General features: G+C 39.4%; 1 protein-coding gene across 1 annotated transcript in view; it reads left to right on the top strand.

Annotated features, from left to right (window-relative positions):
• The first annotated feature begins 4,422 nt into the window (after positions 1 to 4,422).
• akt1 (v-akt murine thymoma viral oncogene homolog 1) overlaps positions 4,423 to 9,710 on the top strand; it is a 62,694-nt gene continuing 57,406 nt past the window's right edge. The window contains exon 1 of the mRNA XM_079634053.1: positions 4,423 to 4,637. The gene's annotated coding sequence lies outside the window, so the exon portion shown is untranslated. The remainder of the gene's footprint in view (positions 4,638 to 9,710) is intronic.

Raw genomic sequence — 9,710 nt, 5'->3', positions numbered from 1 at the left:
GTGTAGTGTTGTGTAGTGTAGTACTGTAGTGTAGTGTGGTAGTGTAGTGTAGTGTAGTGTAGTGTAGTGTGGTAGTGTAGTGTAGTGTAGTGTAGTGTAGTGTAGTGTTGTGTGGTGGTGTGGTGTAGTGTAGTGTAGTGTAGTGTAGTGTAGTGTAGTGTAGTGTGGTAGTGTAGTGTAGTGTAGTGTAGTGTGGTAGTGTAGTGTAGTGTAGTGTAGTGTAGTGTAGTGTAGTGTAGTGTTGTGGTGTAGTGTACTGTAGTGGTGTAGTGTTGTGTAGTTGTGTAGTGTAGTAGTGGTGTGGTGTGGTGTGGTGTGGTGTAGTGTAGTAGTGTTGTGGTGTAGTATTGTGGTGTAGTGTAGTAGTGTAGTGGTGTAGTAGTGTGGTGTAGTGTAGTAGTGGTGTGGTGTAGTAGTGTAGTGGTGTGGTGTGGTGTGGTGTAGTGTAGTAGTGTAGTGGTGTGGTGTAGTGTAGTGTAGTGTAGTGTAGTATTGTGGTGTAGTATTGTGGTGTAGTGTTGTGTAGTGGTGTAATGTTGTGTAGTAGTGTAGTGTTGTGGTGTAGTGTAGTGTAGTAGTGTTTTGGTGTAGTGTAGTAGTGGTGTGGTGTAGTAGTGTAGTGGTGTAGTGTAGTGTAGTGTAGTGTAGTGTAGTGTAGTGTAGTGTTGTGTAGTGTAGTGTAGTGTAGTACTGTAGTGTAGTGTTGTGTAGTGTAGTGTGGTGTAGTGTAGTGTAGTGTAGTACTGTAGTGTAGTGTAGTGTTGTGGTGTAGTGTAGTGTAGTAGTGTTTTGGTGTAGTGTTGTGTAGTGGTGTAGTGTAGTATAGTGTAGTGTAGTAGTGTTTTGGTGTAGTGTAGTGTTGTGGTGTAGTGTAGTGGTGTGGTGTGGTGTAGTGTAGTGTAGTGTAGTGTAGTGTAGTAGTGTTTTGGTGTAGTGTTGTGTAGTGGTGTAGTGTAGTATAGTGGTGTAATATTGTGGTGAAGTTTTGTAGTGTAGCGGTGTTGTGGTGTAGTATAGTTGTGTTGTAGTATTGTGGTGTGGTGTAGTGTAGTTTAGTGTAGTGTAGTGGTGTGTAGTGTAGTGTAGTGTAGTGTAGTGTAGTGTTGTGTAGTGTAGTGTAGTGTAGTGTTGTAGTGTAGTGTAGTGTAGTGTAGTGTAGTGTAGTGTAGTGTTGTGTAGTGTAGTGTAGTGTAGTGTTGTGTAGTGTAGTGTTGTGTAGTGTAGTGTAGTGTAGTGTTGTGTAGTGTAGTGTAGTGTAGTGTTGTGTAGTGTAATACTGTAGTGTAGTGTTGTGTAGTGTAGTGTAGTGTAGTACTGTAGTGTAGTGTTGTGTAGTGTAGTGTAGTGTAGTGTAGTGTTGTGTAGTGTAGTGTAGTGTAGTGTTGTGTAGTGTAGTACTGTAGTGTAGTGTAGTGTGGTAGTGTAGTGTAGTGTAGTGTGTAGTGTAGTGTAGTGGTGTAGTGTAGTGTAGTGTAGTGTAGTGTAGTGTAGTGTTGTGTAGTGTAGTGTAGTGTAGTACTGTAGTGTAGTGTTGTGTAGTGTAGTGTAGTGTAGTGTTGTGTAGTGTAGTGTAGTGTAGTGTTGTGTAGTGTAGTACTGTAGTGTAGTGTAGTGTGGTAGTGTAGTGTAGTGTAGTGTAGTGTAGTGTGTAGTGTAGTGTAGTGGTGTAGTGTTGTGTAGTGTAGTGTAGTGTAGTGTAGTGTTGTGTAGTGTTGTGTAGTGTAGTGTAGTGTAGTACTGTAGTGTAGTGTAGTGTGGTAGTGTAGTGTAGTGTAGTGTGTAGTGTAGTGTAGTGTAGTGGTGTAGTGTAGTGTAGTGTAGTGTAGTGTGTAGTGTAGTGTAGTGGTGTAGTGTAGTGTAGTGTAGTGTGTAGTGTAGTGTAGTGGTGTAGTGTAGTGGTGTAGTGTAGTGGTGTAGTGGTGTAGTGTAGTGTAGTGTAGTGTAGTGTAGTGTGTAGTGTAGTGTAGTGGTGTGGTGTAGTGTAGTGTAGTGTAGTGTAGTGTAGTGTGTAGTGTAGTGTAGTGGTGTAGTGTAGTGTAGTGGTATAGTGTAGTGGTGTAGTGTAGTGTAGTGTTGTGTAGTGTAGTGTAGTGGTGTAGTGTAGTGTAGTGTAGTGTAGTGTAGTGTGTAGTGTAGTGTAGTGTAGTGGTGTAGTGTAGTGTAGTGGTGTAGTGTAGTGTAGTGTAGTGTGTAGTGTAGTGTAGTGGTGTAGTGTAGTGTAGTGGTGTAGTGTAGTGGTGTAGTGTAGTGTAGTGTAGTGGTGTAGTGTAGTGGTGTAGTGTAGTGTAGTGTAGTGGTGTAGTGTAGTGTAGTGTAGTGTAGTGTAGTGTAGTGTAGTGTAGTGTAGTGTGTAGTGTAGTGTAGTGGTGTAGCGTAGTGTAGTGGTGTAGTGTAGTGGTGTAGTGTAGTGTAGTGGTGTAGTGTAGTGGTGTAGTGTAGTGTAGTGTAGTGGTGTAGTGTAGTGGTGTAGTGTAGTGGTGTAGTGTAGTGTAGTGTAGTGTAGTGTAGTGTAGTGTAGTGTAGTGTAGTGTAGTGTAGTGGTGTAGTGTAGTGTAGTGTAGTGTAGTGGTGTAGTGTAGTGGTGTAGTGTAGTGTAGTGTAGTGTAGTGTAGTGTAGTGTAGTGGTGTAGTGTAGTGGTGTAGTGTAGTGTAGTGTAGTGTAGTGTAGTGTAGTGTAGTGTAGTGTAGTGTAGTGTAGTGGTGTAGTGTAGTGTAGTGTAGTGTAGTGGTGTAGTGTAGTGGTGTAGTGTAGTGTAGTGTAGTGGTGTAGTGTAGTGGTGTAGTGTAGTGTAGTGTAGTGGTGTAGTGTAGTGGTGTAGTGTAGTGGTGTAGTGTAGTGTAGTGTAGTGTAGTGTAGTGTGTAGTGTAGTGTAGTGGTGTAGCGTAGTGTAGTGGTGTAGTGTAGTGGTGTAGTGTAGTGTAGTGTAGTGGTGTAGTGTAGTGTAGTGTGTAGTGTAGTGGTGTAGTGTAGTGTAGTGGTGTAGTGTAGTGTAGTGTAGTGTAGTGTAGTGTAGTGTACTGTAGTGTAGTGTAGTGTGGTAGTGTAGTGTAGTGTGTAGTGTAGTGTAGTGGTGTAGTGTAGTGTAGTGTAGTGTAGTGTAGTGTACTGTAGTGTAGTGTAGTGTGGTAGTGTAGTGTAGTGTGTAGTGTAGTGTTGTGTAGTGTAGTGTGTAGTGTAGTGTTGTGTAGTGTAGTGTAGTGGTGTAGTGTAGTGTGTAGTGTAGTGTTGTGTAGTGTAGTGTAGTGTGTAGTGTAGTGTTGTGTAGTGTAGTGTAGTGTGTAGTGTAGTGTTGTGTAGTGTAGTGTTGTGTAGTGTAGTGTAGTGTGTAGTGTAGTGTTGTGTAGTGTAGTGTAGTGGTGTAGTGTAGTGTAGTGTAGTGTAGTGTAGTGTAGTGTAGTGTAGTGTGTAGTGTAGTGTTGTGTAGTGTAGTGTAGTGGTGTAGTGTAGTGTAGTGTAGTGTAGTGTAGTGTAGTGTACTGTAGTGTAGTGTAGTGTGGTAGTGTAGTGTAGTGTGTAGTGTAGTGTAGTGGTGTAGTGTAGTGTAGTGGTGTAGTGTAGTGGTGTAGTGTAGTGTAGTGTAGTGTAGTGGTGTAGTGTAGTGTAGTGTGTAGTGGTGTAGTGTAGTGTAGTGTAGTGTAGTGTAGTGTACTGTAGTGTAGTGTAGTGTAGTGTAGTGTAGTGTACTGTAGTGTAGTGTAGTGTGGTAGTGTAGTGTAGTGTAGTGTAGTGTAGTGTGTAGTGTAGTGTAGTGGTGTAGTGTAGTGTAGTGTAGTGTAGTGTAGTGTAGTGTAGTGTGTAGTGTAGTGTAGTGGTGTAGTGTAGTGTAGTGGTGTAGTGTAGTGTAGTGTAGTGTAGTGTGTAGTGTAGTGTAGTGGTGTAGTGTAGTGTAGTGTAGTGTAGTGTAGTGTAGTGTGTAGTGTAGTGTAGTGGTGTAGTGTAGTGTGTAGTGTAGTGTAGTGGTGTAGTGTAGTGTAGTGTAGTGGTGTAGTGTAGTGGTGTAGTGTAGTGTAGTGGTGTAGTGTAGTGTAGTGGTGTAGTGTAGTGTAGTGGTGTAGTGTAGTGTAGTGTAGTGTAGTGTAGTGTAGTGTAGTGTAGTGTAGTGGTGTAGTGTAGTGTAGTGTAGTGTAGTGTAGTGTAGTGTAGTGTGTAGTGTAGTGTAGTGTAGTGTAGTGTAGTGGTGTAGTGTAGTGGTGTAGTGTAGTGTAGTGTAGTGTAGTGTAGTGGTGTAGTGTAGTGTAGTGTAGTGTAGTGTAGTGTGTAGTGTAGTGTAGTGTAGTGTAGTGTAGTGGTGTAGTGTAGTGGTGTAGTGTAGTGTAGTGTAGTGTAGTGTAGTGGTGTAGTGTAGTGTAGTGTAGTGTAGTGTAGTGTGTAGTGTAGTGGTGTAGTGTAGTGTAGTGTAGTGTAGTGTAGTGTAGTGGTGTAGTGTAGTGTAGTGGTGTAGTGTTGTGATAAGCCGGCGGGCTCTAGGACCCAGCGCTTGTCTCTCAGGGAGTCTCTCTGGAGTCTCGCGCTGTGGGGAGGAGGAGGAGAGGACACGCTCGTGCTCATCTAAACACTTTTACCTGTTTTCTGTGGGATTAAAGTATCAGCCGAAGCAGCGAGCGATGCGCCGGAGCCCTCAGTGAGATCAGTCTCGGTAAAGTCTCTCTCATTCACTTTAATGATGCGAGTTATTATCGGACAGTGACGCTCTGAATAGGATGCGGTTATTTCTCTCTTCGGAGGCCTAAAATAAAACACTTTAACTCTAAAAATAAGCGACTCCACGCGGAGTGAATGAAAGTACTGGTTTAGCGGCTGGTTAAAACTGTTAGTTTCTATTCGTTAACGCCTTTATTATTCATCTGTCAGTTTTGACTTTGTGTCACTTTAAGCGCGTGCACGCACGCCCAGGCCCAGCCGTTACAATGTTGCAAAAAAATTCGAATGTTACTAAAATTCGAATGTTACAACGTTTCTCTTTATTCTCAACACATTCCAATGCATCTACGTGACAGTCCTGCTGTGTTTACAAGCGACATGTGCTGAGCAGACTGTGTGTCTGTGTCTGTCTTCCTGTTAATAATTTATCAGTGTAATCTCAGGTGATTGTGTTTGTGTGTGTGAGAGCCCGTACAGTGTTTACAGTAACAAACACGTATCATGTTTTTTTTTATATATATAAATAAATGTACAATGGATGAATTTGATGAAATCGTCTTCCATTAATATTAAAGTACTGCCACAGTACAGGGCTATCAACATGTATGTTCTCATTTAAGGATATCTGTCAGAAGTTGTTTTGGATGGACTGTCAAAAAGTCACGTGACTTACTCAAACAGAAGATGTTGCCAGGGAAATGAGTGGATCATTCACTGATTTGTGACTCCATCTGATCAACATGGAACTGGGTTACTTCAGGCTTGTTTAGTCTTTGATTCTGGATTGTTTATGATTATGATAGGTTATTAAATACCACTCGAATTACTCATTCTACTTTCTACATGCTTTTCACATTATAGTGAAGTAAGGGATTCACCGATATGAACATTTTGGCCAATACCGATAACCAACAATTTGTTATATTTGAAAGCCGATATATTGGCAGATAAACCTTAATCCAAATTTTTTCATAACTTTTGAGACCCTGATTACAAAAACAAGTAATTACACAAACACACAATTATAATACTCTCATTACAATTTCATGTAGCCGATATGACAGATTATATTTTCCTTTTTTTTAAGTGATTCCAATCATATTTCAAGCAATTTAAAACCATCATCTGAAGCGTCTCAGCTGAAGGAAATCATACATTATTTATCAGCTTTTAATATATCGGCCAGATATTCTTATCGTGCCGATAACGATAACATTAAAAATTTACATATATCGGCCGATACCGATATGGTGGCCGATATATCGTGCATCCCTAAACTTAAGCTATAAAATCACACAAATGAAAGTATTGCAAATTATGAGACACAAATGAAAACTCTTATTTTTGAGCTTCATGAGGATGCTTTGCACTTTTCCTTCACTTTCAACTTTAAAAAGTACAATATTTAGGAATATAATATTCATATATACAGGAGAAACTGGAAAAATGATAATATGGTGCAAAAGTTCATTTATTTCAGTAATTCAACTTAAAAGGTGAAACTAATATATTATATAGACTCATTACATGCAAAGTGAGATATTTCAAGCCTTTATTTGTTATAATTTTGATGATTATGGCTCAAAATTAGAATATTGTGAAAAGGTTGTAAGCCATAATCATCAAAATTATAACAAATAAAGGCTTGAAATATCTCACTTTGCATGTAATGAGTCTATATAATATATTAGTTTCACCTTTTAAGTTGAATTACTGAAATAAATGAACTTTTGCACCATATATATTCTCATTTCTCCGGTGTGCACACGAGATTGAGGCCTAGCCCTCATGCGGACGCTGGACTCTATCCTCTGGCGTGTGGGCGGATGAGGGATGAAGATGCTGGAGGAATGCTTTACATTCTTCTGCGGGACGACTGTGAGTTCCTTCGGGTCCCGCTGACGCAGATCTGCCACCAGTAACACGCAGAATGTCAAGAATGCAGAAACTCAGACACAGTCGAGCGTATTGTGCGTTAGTGGTCGCGAATCGCCTGGTTTTAGACTCGCTCGCATCACATGACTGTCCTTGCCGCCGTGTTTTAGTGTGATTGGAGAGATTGCACTTCTACTCCAGATCCTGTGAGCTAGACAGAACAAGAAAGCAAGACGTCACGCATGACTGAGTTGAACAACAAACCCCTAAAACAAAATATTAAACTCGGGACACGAGTGGTTTGGAGCTGCAGAGCTGCTTCTGTGCTTTAAAGTCCCTTTAAAACTCATCTTTGATCACCTAAATGACTAATTTAAACGTTTTTCCTTTAATATCCTTAATTAGGGTTGCCACCTTCAGTGTGGCAAAATAAGGGACACCCATTCACCCCCCCCCCTCCCCCCTCCCCAAATGCTCAACTTTGACATAGTCATTTTTATTGTTATAATTGTGATTTCATAATATGTAGATATGAATCCAACTAAAAGCTATTGAAAATATGTATTTTAGTCAAATAGCAAATGGTGTAGCTCTGCAGCCATCTACTAAAGTGATAATTTCTTTACTTTTAAAACTGCATTTTCCAAAAGATGGGCAAAAATCTTACACTAAACCATGTCAAATTATCTATATCCATGAACGTTATAAATGTGGGTCTTTTATAAAGTGAATTTAACTTTTTTTTTTTACTGTTTTTGTTTAAAAAATATTTTTTTTTATAGCCTAAAGTAAAAAATATATAATAAATCCTCTAATAAACTAATAACTATAAATCCTTTAAAAAAAAACTATTATGTTTTAAAATTACATTTTGTTGAAACAACACAAGTGTGACTTTTCCCCCCCACACTAACATAAAAAACAGATATTATTCAAATTGTTTTTTTTTTTTTTTTAGATGTAGAAAGTGTTGTCAACCATGCAAAGTCTCACATCATTTGGACAAATATAATGTTTTATTTATTTCAGCAAACGTCATTTGGGGTCGAAAAGACCCGAACAGCGCACGAGGGGTTAACAAGCGTGCAGGTTTACAGCGCATGTTCACGAGACTCAGTCGCTATAGAAACAAAGACGCTAAAATGCAATCACGCAATGAGCTTCTCTACTACGAAATAGATTTCTTTATTTGCTATTAGTATTATCCATACTGCAAAATCCTTATGTTTTTATTCAACTATATGTGGGCCTAATGTAAAATACGGGACAAATCGCGTCCCTTATTGATTTGATACGGGACGCATCATCTTACTTGTAAATACGGGACGATTCCGTATTTTAAGGGACGGGTGGCAACCCTATCCTTAATATATCTTGAATGTAACTCGACACCCTCGCCTCATTTAGTATGCGCGGTTCTATGAATATGCAAATGAGCCCCGCCTCCACTCAGAGATCCACTGGTTGACGATCACACGTTGATCTGATTGGTTACAAGGTAGTGTGTGACGTAAGAAACACCAGCGATTTCAAACCATGTGTTTGAGACTGTCTTTGGTTCACTGCAGTTTTAAGCAGAAAATACTCAGCAGTGCTGTCGACTCATGAATTTACACATTAAGCAGATTAAAAACACCACATAGACACTAAAAACAACATTAAAAGTGAGTTTTTCACCACAGGGGGACTTTAAAGATTTAAGACTCTATAAATGTTGTCTTATCCTCATCTTCATATAACTGCTTGACCACATGCCTCTCATTTGCATTGAATAGGCCCCGATCTTACAGACAGTTCTGGAATTGTGAATGACTTTAAACAGGGCGGGGCCTCAGAGATGAAGGGCCTCGGGCCCCGCAGACCATGTGACCCCTGAGCAGGTTATTGGGTTCATTCAGACGGCTGGTTCTGGCTGTATGCCATCCTCTCGACTGTGTGTGTGTGTGTGTGTGGTGGGCCGCTGCAGTGGAAACACTCTGGTCTTCTTGAAAAGCACATGGGTTTGTGCTCACGCAGGCCACAACCTACTACCGTTTTTATTTTATGAACCAAACACTTATATTACAGTTGAATGCATTCTAGAGATGCACCGATATAAAAATTTTGGCAGATATGATAACCGATAATTCTTTATATTTTGAAGCTGATAACCGATATATATGCCCGTTAAATCTAAACGCAGATTTTCATATAATTTTTAAGAGTCTGATACAAAAACAAAAGTCTCACCATTAATGACCCAAACACACAATTATGATGTTCTCATTATAATTTTATGTGGCCGATATGACAGACTTGTGTTGCACATGTTGCACATTACTGTATTTTCCTTTTTTGAAGTGATTCCAATCATATTTCAAGCAATTTAAAACTATCATGTTGACCAGTGCGCATCTGAAGAGTCTCAGCTGAAGGAAATCATACATTATTTATCAGCTTTAATATATCAGATACATTTTCTTATCGGGCCGATAATGATAACATTAAAAACGAACATATATCGGCCGATACGGATATGGTGGCAGCCGGTATATTGTGCATCCCTAATGTATTTAATAATCAGAACTGTTTTATGAGAATATTTCAATTGCACATAAGGCGTCATCAGCTTTTTAATGATAAAATTATGTTTCTACTCCAATTCGTTGTTGAAATATAAACATGGTGGCTGAAAGATATAATGAATATGTAACGCATGCATTTTCAAAATGCTTCTCTATAAGAGTTATTTTTCTAGCTAACTTTCGAGTTTATGGTCATTGAATGTTTTTAAATGTGACATTATTGAAAACACTAATGATGAATTACATGAGACAGTGAGTTGTTCTGAATCTTTCAACACCTTCTGATGTTCATTCATTGATGTTTATTTGCTGCTGAATAGTAAAGAGGAAGAGATGATCGGTTTAACTGTCGCACACATTAAAGAGCTGCAAAAACACGTTTATTGACTGTATTTCATTATCATATTGAAAGAAAGCTTTGCTTCGCATCAAAAATAACAAAACTTAAAGCTTATTACTGCATGACAGGTGTGCTACAAATAATGTTTAGTGAAGTTTTGTTCATGAATTAATCACTGAAGAAGACAGCAAAGAAGATCTTGGTTATCAATGAGAAGTCGATGGTTACAGTCAAAACTCGCCTTTTGGAGAAATGCTAATTTACCGTCACTGTATCGGCCGAAAGCGGA

Source organism: Phoxinus phoxinus (genome assembly GCF_949152265.1).
Source record: "Phoxinus phoxinus genome assembly, chromosome: 13".
NCBI lineage: Eukaryota > Metazoa > Chordata > Actinopteri > Cypriniformes > Leuciscidae > Phoxinus > Phoxinus phoxinus.
Note: the sequence above shows the minus strand (reverse complement) of the source record. Positions and strands in the feature narration are given on the sequence as shown.